This window comes from Oryctolagus cuniculus, chromosome 10, assembly GCF_964237555.1.
Source record: "Oryctolagus cuniculus chromosome 10, mOryCun1.1, whole genome shotgun sequence".
NCBI classification, from domain to species: domain Eukaryota; kingdom Metazoa; phylum Chordata; class Mammalia; order Lagomorpha; family Leporidae; genus Oryctolagus; species Oryctolagus cuniculus.
The window spans coordinates 38,240,989-38,259,253 of NC_091441.1; the positions used below are offsets into that span (position 1 = coordinate 38,240,989).

The 18,265-nt window shown below is 39.6% G+C and overlaps 1 long non-coding RNA gene across 5 annotated transcripts in view; it reads left to right on the forward strand.

Moving 5' to 3' along the window:
- LOC103349330 (uncharacterized) overlaps positions 1–17,544 on the forward strand; it is a 32,031-nt gene extending 14,487 nt beyond the window's left edge. For 3 of the 5 annotated variants that reach the window (XR_517540.4, XR_007921477.2, XR_007921479.2), the window contains exons 2-5: positions 9,115–9,304; positions 13,879–13,951; positions 14,173–14,302; positions 15,933–17,544. This is a non-coding gene — a long non-coding RNA (uncharacterized lncRNA). Of the gene's footprint in view, positions 1–7,197; positions 7,413–9,114; positions 9,305–13,878; positions 13,952–14,172; positions 14,303–14,585; positions 15,911–15,932 lie in introns of those variants that run through there. The other 2 variants (XR_007921476.2, XR_517539.3) reach the window with 2 other exon arrangements.
- The last annotated feature ends 721 nt before the right edge of the window (positions 17,545–18,265 follow it).

The following is an 18,265-nucleotide window of genomic DNA, read 5'->3' on the forward strand; positions in this document are numbered from 1 at the left end:
TGGGATAGCTTAGATATAGACTATTAAAGACAGAAATGTGCATCCCCAGGAAACAAAACTCACAAAGCAATTAATCTGAATACACAGAGTATTTGTATAATCAAGTCAGTCATGGATGATGCTGCTTATTTGGGTCACCAAATAGTGGAATAAAATTTAACACATTTTTAGGATATTTCAAAACATTCAGAATTCTGGGACCATTTAGGCTAAGCATCCCAATTATTGCCTATATCCTCTATGCCTCCCCTTTTAACTATAGGTTAGCTTCCACTATAGGAAGTGAATTTACCTAATATTTTTGACTGTCTGATAAAATTATCCCCTTCAGAATTTTTATCTACCTCGGCCTCCAACCATAATTTTTTTTTATAACTTTGGGTACAAATCATAATTCCCTATGCATTTGAGAGAGGTTTGTTACTGGTTGTTTTAAAGTCTAGCTGTTTCTCAATTCACTGAACAAAACTGATTGCTAAGAATCAGGTTTTCTTCTTGTTTGAGCCTTAATCCCAACATGGCATCTAACAGAGTGCCTTCCATGTCACAAAGAGTCCACATTGTGGTCACTGGAATGCACTGAAAAGTTAAGCAAACCCATTGTGCATGAAGCCATATGCTTATGCCATGCAATGTACATACCAGCCCTGAACCCCTTTCTCCCCACAAGACTGATTACTTCCTGCTTCCAAAGACAGCTCTAGCACCAGTTTTGGGCCCATTACTGAAGTACAGCCTCTAGAGGTGTAAATAAAAAATCTCAGCAATTCCTCTGTAGAGTGATTGGGTAAAATAAAAATATTGTCTGCCACAAGAGGTAAAATTCTTTTTTTCCCTAGCAAGTGGTTAGTGTAATGTTAATGCCCAAGAAAATAAAACAAATAGTTACACTTCTTCAGCAACACACTAACTGATAACATACAGAGATCAATGTTCCAGAACTTTCAAAAGGCATTGATATAATTGTGGACACTTCCTCTATAGGAAGGGACACTGTATTTATAGTATCAGTGATATTCACCCGAAGAACTGTAACTAGCCAGCTATACCTGCCTTAGGGGGTTGGATCCCCTATACTTGCCATATGGTTCAGCTCCATTGTCACTGGCGACATGGATCCAGCCATCTTCAGACACATGGTAGAGGCTAACAGCACCTTCTGAGTAGGCATTTCTGTAGGTAACTTGGTACATGGTTTGGTGGGCCAGACTGTAAGTGTGCACCACTTCTAGATCATAAACTAGCCCCCATCCTTGATCCCATAGACATACACAGAGCCAAGCCCTACTGAGAAGGTGGCTCCCAAGATCCAGTTTCCTTCATTGAAGGCCAGGGTGGTGGTTCCATGAAGCATGCTGATTCGTGGCTCCTCTGGGATTCCCCTCCCTGGCAGGGTCAGGCTCAGTCCATCACTAGGACTCCCCAGACCCAGATCCAGCAGATCTGTATGACCCCACGAGTCTGAAATACCCACACTGGTTCACAGTTTTGGGCTCTCCAACATGCTGGCCAACTCATGTCTAGAGGTAAATTTTTTTTTTTAAAGATTTGTTTATTTACTTGAAAGGCAAGGTTATAAAGAGGCAGAGGCTGAAAGAAAGAGAGAGAGTAGGAGAGAGAGAAAGAAAGAGAGATAAAGTGGTTTTCCCTCTGCAAATGGCCATTAATGGCCAGAGCTGAGCTGATCTGAGACCAGGAGCCAGGAGCTTCTTCCAGGTCTCCCACACAGTGCAGGGGCCCAAATACTTGCACCATATTCCACTGCTTTTCCCAGACCATAGCAGAGAGCTGAATCAGAAGTGGAGCAGCCACGACTCGAACCAGTGCCCATATGGGATGCTAGCGCTGCAGGCAGTGGCTTTATCTGCCACACCACAGCTCTGGCAGATAAAATTTTGAAGCAACAAAATATGTGGTTCGTATCATATTATGGCCATTACAGAAGATTACACAAAAATCTGAGATCTACGCAAACTGAACAGGAAACTGGAATTCTTGCTAGTGAAACTTCCAATTAGAAATCTGATCTCAGAAACTTCTCAATTTGATGCAATCCTAATAGTTAATTTTGGCTTTGACTGCCTGTGTTGCCGGGGTCCTTTCCAAGAAGTCTTTGCTGGTGCCTACATCTTACAGGGTTTCTCCAATGTTCTCTAATAATTTGATGGTGTCAGGTCATAGATTTAGATCTTTAATCCATGTTGAGTGGGTTTTTGTGTAAGGTGTAAGGTAAGGGTCTCGCTTCATGCTTCTGCATGTGGAAATCCAGTTTTCCCAGCACCATTTGTTGAATAGACTGTCCTTGCTCCAGGAATTGGTTTTAGATCTTTGATCAAATATAAGTTGGCTGTAGATGTTTGGATTAATTTCTGGTATTTCTATTCTGTTCCATTGGTCTATCCATCTGTTTCTGTACCAGTACCATGCTGTTTTGATAACAACTGCCCTGTAGTATGTCCTGAAATCTGGTATTGTGATGCCTCCAGCTTTGTTTTTGCTGTACAAGATTGCTTTAGCTATTCAAGGTCTCCTGTGTCTCCATATGAATTTCAGCATCATTTTTTCCTGACCTGAGAAGAATGTCTTTGGTATTTTGATTGGTATCTCATTGAATCTATAAATTGCTTTTGGGAGAATGGACATTTTGATGATATTGATTCTTCCAATCCATGAGCATGGAAGATTTTTCTATTTTTTGGTATCCTCTTCTATTTCTTTCTTTAAGATTTTGTAATTCTCATTGTAGAGATCTTTAATGTCCTTGCTTAAGTTTATGCCAAGGTATTTGATTGTTTTTTGTAGCTATTGTGAATGGGATTGATCTTAGAAGTTCTTCCTCAGCCGTGGCATTGCCTGTGTATAAAAAAGCTGTTGATTTTTTTATACTAAATTGATTTTCTGTTTTATATCTGTATATAAAGATAATTGAAAATGAATCTTGATGCGAATGGAATGGGAGGGGGGTGGGAGATGGGAGGGTTGCGGGTGGGAGGGAAGTTGTGGGAGGGAAAAAGCCATTGTAATCCATAAGCTGTACTTTGGAATTTTATATTTATTAAATAAAAGTTAAAAAAAGAAATCTGATCATTCACACTCAAATGTGTGAAAGGTAACATTGGTGATAGTATTGAACTATGAAGGAAGAAGAAACCTGGTTGTATTAAGATTATGTCACTCACCAGCAGCCACTTTGAGAGAAGAAAATAGACATCTTTTATAATTTCATGTGTTAATAATTGTCACAGGGTTGTTCACAAAGTTTTAACAAGTAGTCTAGATATTAGGTGATGTGTAAATGTCCGTTTATGACCTTAAGAAATCCTTCTTAATGGCCTGTAAGGATAATGAAGGAGAACTTTTAGAAATAGCTTTATCATGACCAAAACCACAAAGCCTATATCAGCTCTCTCTTCCAGCTCCAAATGTGACCTAGTGAATTGTGAACAGTCTGGCCTTATATGACCTATCATCCCAGATCTCTGAAAAGAAACATTTTATCCCTTTTTTATGGCAACTTCTGTAGCACTTCTTTTTGAGGAATCATTTCCACAGTTGGAAGAATACATTTCAGGGGCTGGTGCTGTGGTGTAGCGGGTAAATTCTTTGGGCCCCAGCACTTGCGTGGGAGACCTCAAAGAAGCTCCTGGCTCCTGGCTTAGGATCGGCACAGCTCCAGCTGTTGAGGCCAATTGCAGAGTGAATCAGCTGATGGAAGACCTCTCTCTCTTCTGCCTCTCCTTCTCTCTGTGTAACTCTGACTTCAAAATAAATAAAATATTAAAAAAAGAAAATAAAAAGAATACATTTCAGCCCTTCTTTTCCTTGGTGCTGCCTTCAGAGTTGTCTACTCTACATCATGGCTTCCCTCAGATACCTTGTAAAGCCCAAGATTTTCAAAAAGAGGAAGAAGAAGTCCATCCAGCACTGCCCAGACCAATGTGACAAGATTAAGCATTAACGGGTGGAAACCCAGAGGTACTGACAACAGAGTGTGGAGAAGATTTGGGGTACAGATTTTGATGTCTAAGATTGGCTATGAGAGCAATAAGAAAACAAAGCAGATGCTGCCTAATATCTTCTGGAAGTTCCTAGTTCATTATGTCAACCAGCTGGTGCTGCTTCTGATGTGTTGGGATTGTTCATAAGACTCCTCTGTGAACTGCAAAACCATCACGGAAGAGTAGCTCTGATGGCAGACTGATCAGTCCCAGTGCAAGGCTGTGCAGTGAAGAAACAGAACAGACAGTTCACATGAAAGTTTTATTAATATTTGAATAAAACCATGAAAACTGCAAAAAAAAAATTTCAGAATGATGGCATCAATAAGCATTGTTCTCCAACTCCAAAAATTCCTAAATAATGAACACAATTTGGTTAAATCACATTCTTTTTTTCCCCTAAGATTCATTTACTTGTTGAAAAGGCAGAGTTACAGAGAGAGGGAGCAATGGGCAGAAAAAGGATCCTTCATCTGCTGGTCTACACCCCAAATGGATGCACTGGCCAGGGCTGGGTCAGGCTGAAGCCAGGAGTCAGGAGCTTCGTTCGGGTGTCCCATGTAGGCACAGGCAGCAGAGCACTCGGGCATCTGCAGCGTTCCCAGGCACATTAGATGGGAACTGGATTTGAAGCTGAGCAGCCAGGACATGAAATGCAACCTACATGGGATGCCAGCATCACAGTCACAGGCTTTACCCGCTACGTCAGAATGCCGGTCCCCTGTACTATATTCTTTTAGAATTACAAAAAATGTATTAGTGTATACTTATAACTAGATTTGCATTAAAATAGAATACAATGTAGCACTTTTTCTTTAGATAATTGAGATCAAAACCAAAACATTATATTTTAAATAAAATAATGTATCTCTCCTCTTATAAACATTTGCAGTCCCTTGCATACCTTGATTGCTTGGAGACTCTTCAATGTATGTCATTCCTTTCTTTCTTCATTTTAGGTGTTTTGAGAGTACAGACAGTGGATTTCTATGAAGAATCTTTTTAAAGATTTATTTATTTATTCCAGACGTAGAGTTACAGACATAGAGATGGAGAGACAGAGAGAGAGGTCTTCCATCTGCTGCTTCACAGCAGCCGGAGCTGTGCCTATCCGAAGCCAGGAGCCAGGAGCTCCTTCTGGGTCTCCCATGCGGGTGCAGGGGCCCAAGGGGCCATCTTCCACTGCTTTCCCAGGCCATAGCAGAAAGGTGGATCAGAAGTGGAGCAGCCGGGGCTAGAACCTGTACCCATATGAAATGCCGGCACTTCAGGCAGTGGCTTCACCTTCTTTGCCACACCCTCCTTTGCCGGCCCCTCCCTAGCACTTTGAGCAATACCCATTCTATAGCAGTGCATGAAAACCTTTTTCTGAACACACCTACTGATCCATGGTGGTCTTGTCTGATCAAAATCTTGATATAATTTGCCTTTACTTCAGATACAGGCAAGCAGAATGAATGAAGCTGAAAACTTGGTTTGAGGTGGAGAATCCCTGGAGCAGAGGAATTATCAGCACCCTCCAGCAGTTTCTCCCCAGGCTTATGGGAGAAAAGTTAAATGGAATTCTGTGCTGCTTAAGGACTTTGACATACTACGTTCTCTTACCAGTTGTATTCTCAGGCAGAATGCTAACATTTCTCACTGAATTGCTTTTCGGCTTGACATTCTTTTCTCTGGACGAGTTTGTTAATGGGTTTGCACATGACTCTTGACAAACTTACGATTCTGTGGGAGTTGGCTCTAGCCCCACTCAAGTTCTGAGACCCATTTAGTCCACAGTCTTTGCTTTGGCAGCACGAGCTGCCATTGGCCTCACTTGGTGAGTTAGTAGCTCAGGCCTAAGATCCATGGAATCCTGTGGAGGAATCCCCAGTGCATTCTGAGGTGAGGCAAAAAATGCTTCTGCATCACACTGAAGGACTGTGTGCTCAACAGGTGCAGAAGATCAGTGTCTGAGTTCCTCACTAAGCTCCAAAGCTTCAGGGATGAAGGCAATAAAAGACCACACTGTTTGCAGGGGAGTGAATAACTCTCCCCTTTCATTTTCACCAGCTCTTTGGGTTTATTGCTCCTTGCCTTTTGAAAGTTGCAAGCGCCTCTGTAGTGTAGGTAAGACATGCTGTCCTTCCAGCTGGCTTCATGATCAGTTCACATCCTTCATCTACTCCTTGGGTGGTTTTATTTTTCCTGAAATTGGCTACTCCATGAAATGCTGCCTACTTTATTTTGTGTAACTTATTTGTGTAACTTTTTAACGAATTGGATCTGTGTGCAAAAATAGCTGGAAGAAACAAAACCAGAAACATGAAAAACAAAAAACTATCACCTACATTTTTTTTCCAATTAGAGACAACAGTTTAGTAGCATTGGAGTACATTGCTGGCACCATCCCGCCTGTGTTTGTTTTTAATACCACTATACCTTGTCTTATAATATAACAGCTTTTTATTTTCAATGATATTAACTGTCTTCAGGGAGAAGGAGGCAGAAGACCTCTCCAGGACCTGAGAGTCTTATAAATAAATGAGTTTTTTAACCTCTGCTGTAATACAGATATCTTTTCAATATAATATTAAGACCCTTTGTGACAGGATCTGTCATTTTAAATACAAAAAATACTATGCCCATGGAATAAGAATACTTACTTGGCAGATGAAAAATATTCATGCTTAATTTTTACTTCCTGTGGCTGACAGTACAGAATTCCATGTTGTTTTACGCTGCCATAATTACAGGGGCTAAATGAGAGGGTAACAGGTAGGCAAACCATAATTAAGTGGGCAACAGACGATTGATGGTAAATCTGTGTCAGAATTCCTTGGTTTCCCTCATCTTCTCAGTCCTCAGTCATGCATATCCAAGAAGACAAAATGTCTGGATACCTCTGGAAACACTAAGGGAATTCCAGGAAATTATGTGCAAATGGTGAACATTATAATCAGTATCAGTAGGATTTTGACTTAGCTCACTTAGTCTTTTTGAATATCCTTCTTAAAGAAACATAGACGGCTCCTGATTAAGGTCATAAACATCAACCAACTACAGCACCTGCTGGGAAATGGGATTGTCAACACTGCATCATTTCTGCCACTATTAAAAATTAGACATTTTAGGGACAGGTATTATGTTCAAAGTTCTTTGCTAGATACTTGTGTGGCTATAAAAAGGTGTTCCTAATTATATGCTTGTATCAACCAAACATAAATAAAATTTTTAACATCTCCAAAAATTTAAATGCATTTGCAAATTTTCTAACAATGCAAAATCAAATAGAATGTTATATATGTCACAATAATATGTATTGCCTAGTAGGCAGTACAAATATGTGCTGTGAGCTTGGAGGTAAGTAATATGGCGTAGTTCTTTAATTGATCTGGAAAGAGCTAATGACGAAGTAAAGAAAAGACAGAGTAGGTAAGTTACAAAAATGTGATAGATGATTGATTGATAGATTAGATAATGGTATGTAGATAGACAAACAGACAGACAAGCATTCCAGATGGGGCACTGGGTATACACAAGGCATAGGAAAGAATGGTGATGTGTTCTCATACAGTGTTTGGTATGAGATGCCAACAGAAGTTAACAGTTTTTTTTTTAACTAAAACTTAAATGTGTATAAATTCAACATTTATAAAAAGATTTATTTATTTATTTGAAAGAGTTTACAGAAAGAGAGGGAGAGAGAGAGAGAAAGAGAGAGAGTGTGAGTGCTTCCTTTTGCTGGTTCACTCCCCAAATGGCCTCAATGGTTGGAGCTGGGCCAGTCTCTGGTCTGAAGCCCAGAGCCAATAGCTTCCTCTGGTTCTCCCACATGGATGTAGGGGCCCAAGGAATTGGGCCATTTTTGCTGGTTTTCCAAGCACATTAGCAGGGAGCTGGATCAGAAGTGGAGCAACCTGTATAAGAACTGGTACCCTGATGGGATGCTGGAGTTTCAGGTGGCAGCTTTACTGGCAATGCCACGTTGCCAGTCCCAAATTCAACATATTTTAATATTATAATCATTATTCATAGTTTTAATTAAGAGTATCTGGGATTTGATGCTGTGGCGTAGCAGGTAAAGCTGCTGCCTGCTGTGCTGGGAATCCCATATGGGCGTCCACTTCCAATCCAGCTCTCTGCTATGGCCTGGGAAAGCAGTAGAAGATGGCCCAAGTGCTTGGGCCCCTGCAGTAGCGTGGGAGACCTGAAGAAGCTCCTGGCTCCTGGCTTCAGATCGGCGCAGCTCTGGCTGTTGCGGCCAACTGGGGAGTGAACCAGTAGATGGAAGACCTCTCTCTCTCTCTGACTTTCCTTCTCTCTCTGTGTGTAACTCTTTCAAATAAACAAATAAATCTTTTTTTTTTTAAATGAGTAGCTGGACTGAATCAATTATCACTGATTTAACTATCTGAAGAAATTGAGACTCATGCAATTTAAGAGGCATTCTCAACAACAGAGATATTGGGGGCCACTGTTATAGCATAGTGGGTTAAGCTTCTACCTTTGATGTCAGCATTCTATGTGGGTTCTGGTTCAAGTTCCCATGACTCCATTATGATTGAGCTCCCTGCTGATGTGCCTAGGAAAGCAGCAAAAAATGACCCAATTATCTGAGCCCCTGACACCAACGCTGGAGACCCAGATGAAGCTTCTTGCTCTTGGCCTCTGGCTGGTCTAGCGCTGGCCACTGTAGCCATCTAGGGGAGAGAACCAGTAGATGGAAGATCTCACGCTGTGTCTTTGTCTCTGTTTCTCTTTCTCTCTCTGTAACTCTTTCAATAAATAAATAAGCAAATCTTAAAAAATAAGAGTAGTACAAAATTAGTTTTAAAAATTAAAAAAATAAAGATGGTGGCAATAATTGTTCTAAGACAACGTTTCTGATTTCTCAATATCTTACTCTTAATACAATGCTACTTAGATCGAGGATAAAGTATTTTACTAACAGGAGAGGAAAGGGAAAGAAGAAGTGGATAAAAAGGAAAGGGTGAAGGAAAGGCACAGAATGACATCAAAGACCACTGGTTGCAGTGGTTACAAGAGAGAATACAGGAAAAATGAATGAAGCAAAACATATTTATTCATTACTATTTTTCTGTTTTTTTTTTTTTTTTCTTTCCCTATTTTGAAGAGTTGTATGGTTAACATTGGTCCTTTTGACCTGGTGGGATGAGAGCCTGTCTTTGGTCCATTCTCTCATTACAATGGAAAGGAGGAAAAAAGAATACATTCTCAGACATTGCAGCTGAGAGATTGCTTCTATAATGTTACTAACACCATGGCAATGAAGATCTTTGCACCACAACTCAAACAAGGTGCAGGTAAGTCCACTGATGTTGCACATCAGTCATGAATTCCCCTGCACTCATGTCTGAAAAAGTCCTCTGCTTACTGCAAATTGACAGATCTCTGGAAAGTCACTGGTATATTTCAATCAGTACATACAAATATTAAAAGTCAAATAAAATTATAATCAGGAAGCAGATGCACAGGCTAGATGTAATTCCCCTACTGCCCTTTCACCATGTTGACCAGCTACTACAAAGCCTAAAGCCCCTGTTGTCTGTAAGTATAAGTGGATGTTGCCTGAGTTTTAATCCCAATTCCAGAACTTACCTAAATGGTTAGACTTTGACAAATTATTTTACATCTCTGTTTCTCAATTTTCTTACTTGCTAAATGGTAATAACTTCATTGTATACCTGCCAGAATGTTAAGAATCTGATGCACATACAGCATTAACTGAGATTTTCATGCTATAGGTCTCCCTTCTTATATGTTATTACTATTTGGTTCCAATGTAAGAGGACTTCCATAAGAAAAAGAAGAAAATGATATTGGAGCAAAGAAGTATGGTATCTTCTAAGTCTCAGTATCGGTATCCATAATCAAAACAGGAATAATATTTGCTTTTCTGACCTATTACTCAGGGTAGACAATGAAAAAAATTGTGTTAAGCCTAAGCATCACAGGCTTAATATAATAAAAGTTAATTTCTTCTTGTGAGTGTCTAATGTAGATGTTTGGTGAACGGTACTTCTTGCTGTGATTCATGACCCAAGACCCCTCCATTTTTTTTGGTTCTTATTTATGACTTCCATCTCTCTAGTTTGTGTTTGTGGGTGGGAACACAGAAACCTATGCAGATGAATTTGTTGTGGCATGTCTTTAGTTCAAGTAGTGAACAAAGAGAACTTCCAAAGATTGAGTTGGAGTCTTAGACAAATGCAAGAAAATGTCATCATGGAGAGATGGAGAGATAGTTTTGCAGCATTCCTGTCCAACTCCTTCCAGGAGGGAAAGTTCTTGACCTGGAAAATCATTGACTTATTTTGAGTACTCATCTATTAGACCCTGTATGAAGGAAGTGATTAGAGCTTTGTGAAATTCTGAACAATCGTTCTACTCCTTATTTGAGCTTCTGGTCCAGGAAAACAAATTTCCCTATTTATACAAAACCAACAAACAAGCAAGCAAATAAAACAGAGAACAGAACCATGGAGAAGTAGCAGAATGCAGTGTGCTGGTAACCCTCCCTGGTATCTTACACTGAGTCTCATTTCATTCCCCTGTTGGGTATCATCACACTCAGGTTTACTCTATTTGTGTGTTTCTAATACAACACTCCCTTGAATAAACTCTTCTTACATGATGAGTGTTATTTCTTATAAAGTTATTATTAGAAATACACGTGCTTGGTTGTCACTTACGTCTCCACTATTTAAATGTTAGGCCCATCTCTCAAAAAGAACAAATATAAAAGCACTCAAGAAGTATCTAATTCATATAGGTACTATTTGGGTTATTTGGGTTTATTGTCACATGAATGTGTTCATTGAATCTCTGTTGCTTCAATGAAAACATATTTTCCATTTGCAGTAGCTGTCTGATGCTGATTTCGTTGCTTACATTAGAAAATGGGAACTTCCTGAAAGCACTCATCTCCATCCTTCTCCCCCCACATTGTTACTAGAAGGTCGAATTTTCAGATCAAGAAATGGGCTTGAGGAGTAGGTTTTGGGCACAGTGTTTAAGTTGCCGCTTGGGAACCTTTCTCTCATGTCAGAGTGCCTATGCTCAAGTCCCAGCTCCTCTCAACCATAGCTTCCTGCTATTGCGCACTGTTGATACCGTCTTTCTTATTAATATTTTTTCAATATCAATAAGCTCCTGGGTCCTTGCCACGTATTCAGAGAATTCTAAACACTGGCTCAGATAGATCAGACAACATGTTAAGGTTTTAAGCTTCTTATTCAGTGAGAGATGCATAGGAAAGTGAGGGCTTTATTTAGGGGAGAAAGCAGAGTCTAGAAATTAATTTGGGTCCATACCAAGCAGAGAGCAGGCCAGGAGCAAGCCACATGCAGCAAGCATGCAGGCAGGAAAGCAGGGAGCTGGTGGGGGAAAGGCCACACACCCTGAAAGCATGGGCAACGAGGGCAACAAAGGGAGGGGCCCACCGTGTTCCAGACCTTTTATTCACTTCCAAAGGTGAGTGGTTACATAGCCTGATGGGCAGATGGACATACAAGTGGGGTCAGGTAGGGGCATGAGATCACACAGGGGCATGGTGAAGGAGTGGTCTTCCAGCTCACAAACCCAATCAGTTTTGACCTATCTGCCTGCCTATATCACTCTGAGAGACAGCGGGTGATACCTCAGGTACTCAGGTTCCTATTATCCATGCGGGAAGCAAAGACTGAGCTTCCTGGCTTTGTCCTAGCCCAGATTTGGCTGGTGCAAGCCTTTGAAGAGTCATTCAGTAGATGGAAGGTCTCTTTCTGTCAGTGTCACACATACAAATTTTAAATGAAACAAGATTTACTGATTTTTTTTTCTATCTTCATTATACTTCAATTAGACTTGAATATATGGAAGAAACTAACTGGAAGTTTTTGTCTTAATAGCTTAGGAACTTTTTCCCATACATTAAAAATTCTGTCAGCCACATTTTCCAATTTTGTTTAGTGGATCCCTAACTTCCCAAATTTCTGGAGTCAAAAAGTGTTAAATTTTTTAAAGTCCTGCTGTTCCAATGAAACAAAACTTCCCTTGCTGCCCTTGCTACTTCTTGAATACCTTAATGGCACATGCAGTGTTAGCTGTTTTATACACATCATCTCAAGGGACAGGCATAGAGTTTCCTCATCCCACTTCCTCACCCACCAGAACAAAGAGTGCATGCAACAAGCCACAGTGTTTGCATTTCACTTCTAGAATTTCCACAACACAAGCTCCCATTTTCATTTGTAGTAATGAGAAAAGCTCACAACAACAGTTCTCACCACTTCCCTTCTTATTGTTCTTGTTTGGAAATGGGCTATAAAACTTTACCACCTCATCATTGTAGATCGCGTTAAAAAAATAAAATAAAATAAAATAAAATCTAATTTACATTTTGTTCCGACTGGTTTTCTTGACTGACAGTTGTCCACAGCTCAGTGGCTGCTCTGTTCAGTGTACTTTAATTTTGAGCTTTCAAGTATTTCGGAAGCCCATTCAGAAGTAAATTCTCAGAGAAAATTGAGCTCTGTCATGGATGGATTAGTACTATAATAGTTGGTCACATATCTTGCATGAAACCTTTCAGAAGCAAGGCAAATGAGAAGGAAATGAAATTCATTTCATACTTCTTCAAGCACGCTAAGAGACTTTCTCTCCAAGTAATCTGTGAAGTAGCACTGGTTTATTGGAGGTTCGCATAACTACCATTACATTATACCTTGTCACAATCTCATGTATTGGGTGACTGCTTTTTCTGAACGGATGGTACCTGCAAAGTGCTCTCTGAAGGCACTGAACAGCGAGTGTCATTTCTTTGATCAAAATGTATAGGTCTAGGGAATAGCATAAATAAAAGTACTTGAGCTAAATTGGACCATTATAGGTCAGAGGTGAATAAAATCTGAAAAGCAGATATATGGAGGAGTCATCACATTTACTATTTTATATATTGATAAACCAAAGACCAAAGAGGAAGGGTGACCAGAGGGTGGAGGAAGAGGCGTGTGTGTGTGTGTGTGTGTGTGTGTGAGAGAGAGAGAAAGAGAGAGAGAGAGGGAGAAGGAGAGAGAGAGGGAGAGAGGGAATGAAAGAGAAATAATTGTTAGATATATTTCATGGGACAAAAAAAGGCTTTGTACTTTTAGCACTTCTGTAATGATAGGTATTTGGTTACAATGTCAATAACAATAATGCCAGCATTTCATTGGAAAGCACACATGCATGTGTTGGATACCATCTTGCCATGTAATAAATACTCTGTGTTATCTAACAATGATATATTATGTAAAGTATTAGGATCAGGAAAGGATGAAAATCTGCATGTAAGTTTTATTTTGGTTGACAACTCTTTTGCTTTTCTGAAGTTTTTAAGCACAACTAAACTATTCAAAAATTGGAAGAAGAGGTCAATTATCAGTTATTTTCTTATAAATAATAACAAAAACAAAAAAGGTAAGGATTGATTTATTTTCCCTGTTAGAATTAATTAGTTCATTCTTTAGGGTTATTCAACATGCCATCTCATCGTGGGTGAATCGATAATATGGAAAAACTTGACTTGACTGCACTGAGGAACAGATGTTAATGCATAGAAAACAAGGGTCACTTGAGAGTTTTCATTCCTGTCACAGCTTAAACATACAGATGAGGTGCAGTAAGTTTCAAAGCAGTCCGAATTGAAGTAAGCAGTATAGGTGTAAGACTATTTTGGCCACAAATCTGAAGAGCTGGGTGGTTGGGTGTGTTTTCATGGTAGATAGGTAGGCAACAGCTAGTGCAGACTTGTTTTAGAGGACTGAGAGCTCAATGACAGAGCTGATGTGTCATCCCTCAGTGGGCGATCACTAGGTGCCTATACTACAATTAAAGACTATAATATTTGTGTTCCTAGGGGCTGTTGGAGAGCTAGTAATCCGTTAGAGACAGGACTACACAGATAAGGAGAAAAGAAGAGCTTTGGAAAGGTAAGAGAAGAAGAGAAGAATTTTAATTAAATCTCATCACTCACATTCTGATACAAACCTGCCTTGTGAAATCAGTTATAAACATATAAAATTTGCCAACACTGGTATTTAATGCAAATCAGAGAAGGACACAACCTCTATGTCATGCATGTCTGTGTCTACATTGTAGTGAACTCTCTCTCGTAGTCTTCACTTTCTGGCTAACTTTATATTTCTTCCAGACGCAGAGGTCTTTATCTGGGATGCCTCTCACGGTTTGCTGTCCTGTCTTCCTAAAATTTGTGCTGCCAGACGAGGCTTTGCTTGTGCAGAAACTGTTCCAGATGAAAAGAACACTTAAAGTTATATCAGGTAATACTATAACTGAAATAAATCAATCAACCCATGAATCCTGGCAACTTTAGGGAAGAAGTTGCTAAAAGCAAGCCATTTTGGGTGCTTGTTAAATATTATTTATTATAAGGTACCTATCCCAGATATTATTCTATAGTGTCTTCTGTATTACAGCTTTAGAATATGCATCTTTAATATGTATTTACCAATTTGAGAGAGGGAAGGGAGAAGGTAGGGAGAGAAAGAGATAGATTGGGAGAGGATGTTCCCATTCACTGATTCAACCTCTAAACGTTTGTAGTGGCTGGAACTGGGAGGTACTGATATGGAGCTCAGAACGGAATTCGAGTCTCCCAGATAGGTAGCAGGAGCCCAACTATTAGAGCCTTTACTGCTGCTCTACGTGATCTACATTAGCAGGAAGCTGAAGTGAAGAGCTGAAGCCAAAGTCACAGCCATATGTGGGATGCAGACACTCCAATATGAGATTCTGGACTCAGCCAGCACACCACAGGCCAATCACCCACCCCTACATACCCACTCTAACAAGCCACTGTGATTTGACTGTAAGAATCTGTAGACTTCCTTTTGAGTGACAACTAATTATGATTAATGATACGGGAGTCTAGAAATCTAGTTACAATCTTCAGTTTACCCATAGAAAATGCCGTATTCTACACCTATAATGTATCAAATATATAGCTAGCAAATATATGCTGAATGAATGCTAAATAATTTAATATCAATGTAAGCTGTTATTAGTCAAGCATCTATTGCTGATGGGCAAAATATCAAATCATTCATATCAACAATTCAGTACAGTGCTGATATTTAGGACGCTTTGTGTATCTGTATGTTGTGACATAAAAATAAAGAAGGATGTCGGCTCAATTTCACTTGCTGCTTATTCTTCCCTATGTTCAAAGTATTTGGACAGTTGGTTTATCTATATTTGGTTCCCCACACATCATATATCATTGCAGTCAAAAGTGGAAGCTAATCCTTCTATAGCTGAGAACTGTTTTAAAGAAACAAACAAAAATAGTCACTAGTAATATGTCAGCAGTATTTCTCTGAGCTTAGTCTCTTTGACTTCTTGTATTTAGAAACCCAGTTGAACACGTAACAGACGAGTTTTCCGGTTTCCTTTTTGATTTTAGTGGGATTATAGTTCTCAGTTGTGACACATCACAGTTTTGGCCAAGATGTCTTTAACAGTTAGTAGTGAGCACCTATATGACTTTTACTGCTCTCCAGGTCTGCAGCTGGTGCCACAGGCCTCTCTGCTATCATGAGGTTATCCATGGCAATGCAAACTCCCTTCTTGTTGAAACATTGCAAAAGTCTATCCACAGAATAAGCTTCCACTAAGAAATATTTTATTCATTTTGGGGAATATAAGCCCAGGATGGTTTTTAAAAACACATTAGAATGTACTAGTATCCACCAAAAAAAGTTATCTTTTTGCAAATTCTTGTGAATTTGTGCAAGTATTCTTTCCAGCTAGGAAATGTCACTGCAGCTGAATTTTAAATCAAGTGTTCATATTTCTTTGGGGAGTTTCAGATCAGCAAAAGAAATGGAATATTTACAATTTGGTGCATAATTCATTTTCTGAGTATAACTTCATTTTTTTTCTCTTTTTTAGGCTGAATTGTGCTGAATTTTAGGCAAAAAAAATGGAAATCATAAATTATTAAGAATCATTCCAGATGCTTGAATAACTAGATTATTATTGGCACCATTATCATTGTGGCTAATAAAAGCATTTATCAGGAAAGAAAAAAAAAAAAACTAGGATCTAAGGTTGCTGACCAAGGTAGCTTAATGCTTTAGTGATTGCGTGTTATCAGCATCCATGTGGGACAGTATTTTCTTGAGTCACTTTTCTGAGCTATGTCTTCTCCAACTGCAAAACCCAGGGCACATTTCAGGCCTGTCAGCCTGCTTTGTTCTCCAGGTCATCGTCCTATCTCCTTCAGAGAACTGGCAGGGTGATAACATCTTTTAGCAGGAAGGTGTGAAATCAAGGCAGGTTTTCATAACAGCTCCTGTTCAATGTGGCTTGGTATCCACCTGAGTGGCACCATATTCTCAAGTTCTCTCAGGTTCTTTAGTTAGGTATGTAGACATGGGAGCAAAATAGGATTAAATATCTCAGCAGGTGGCTGTACCACACCACATCACTCCCAGGAATTTTATTTCTGACTCTGACTGACTTGCTCCAAGGCTCTCCAGCACCAGTGTTTATTTTCACTCAAAATTCAAATATTAATCATTCATACCTTTTGGTGAAAGCGTTATCCTCTAAAAAAATGTTGACTCACTTGTCAGGAACCACTCATTGTACTGCCTTTTTTTTTTTTTTTTTTAAGATTTATTTATTTATTTGAAAGGCAGAGCTACAGAGATGCAGAGGCAGAGAGAGAGTCTTCCACCTGCTGGTTCACTCACCAAATGGCTGCAATGGTTGGAGCTGAGCTGATCCGAAGCCAGGAGCCAGGAGCTTTTTCCGGACCTCTTACGTGGGTGCAGGAACCCAAGGACTTGTGCTATTTTCCACTGCTTTCCCAGGCCATAGCAGAATGCTGGATCGGAAGTGAAGCAGCTGAGATTCGAACCGGTGCCCTCATACGGGATGCTGGCACTGTGGTCAGCGGCTTTACCCACTACACCAGAGCATCAGCCCCTGAACTGCTTATATATACACACCAAGGCTGTCCAGATACTGACAGCAGTCTGGAACTCATGGAGTTGGTTTCTCTTCCACAGGTTTCTTTGTGCTACAAGAATGGACTCCTGATGAGAGGCATAGAGGGTGGGGAAGGTTACATTTCACTTTATGATATCTTCCCCAGCCCCATTTTCCTTTAGAGCCTTTACACAAAGCTGTGAAGATCTTTATGAATGATTAAGGACAATACAACTAAAGGAAAGTACGTATCTGCTGATAGAAATAAAAAGTCACTAAGATTTAGAAACAGGCAACAAGATTTCGTGTATTTCATTTCTCTAGAGTGTTGGACATTGTCTAGGGGACCCTTCTGGGGTCTGAATCTATAGGGGTTTGTATCTTTCACTGCCTTTCTATGGAAGAGACTATGCTATAATTCTGTGGATGAAGAAGTAAACTTGTTAAAAACTGATAATAATGCAAATTGTTCTTGTCTATGTAAGTACAAGTAAATTTTACTAAGTTAAGGTACAATTGATTCTATCCCATAAAAATCATAAGAATAAATATCACATATCACTGTCCTTATAAAATATTAATGGGCTTTATATCTTCTAACAAATTCATTTAGCACTGTTGATTATGTATGAGTACTTCAATGTGTGGAAAATGAAACAAAAAGAGGTTTGTTTTGGTGTAAAATTTTTGGAATCTATGCACAGATTTTTCATAATATACATTTTCCATGAATTTTATGAAGGAATTTCATATGTATCAAACTCAAAATTCTTTGAATTAAAATTAACTTCTCTTTTAAATCTATTTTCCACAAATTGCTTGAGGTATCCTCTTATATGTCTGTCTTTCAAGCATATATTTGAACTGTCTTTACCACCTTTTTTTTAAAATACTCAATGATATCTTTTTTTTAAAAAAAAAGAATTATTTATTTATTTGGAAGTCAGAGTTGCAGAGAGAGAGAAGGAGAGGCGGAGAGAGAGAGCGCAGTCCTCCATCTGCTGATTCCCTCTCCAATTGACTGCGAGGGCCAGATCTGCACCCATCCAATCTAAAGCCAGGAACCAGGAGCTTCCTCCAGGTCTCCCATGGAGGTGCAGGGACCCAAGGACTTGGACCATCTTCCACTTCTTTCCCAGGCCATAGCACAGAGCTGGATTGGAAGTGGAACAGCCAGGACTTAAACTGGTGCCCACATGGGATGCCTGCACTATAGGCTGTGGCTTTACTCACTACGCCACAGCACCGGCCCCACTCAATGATATCTTTTATTCACTTTCTTCTTTGTT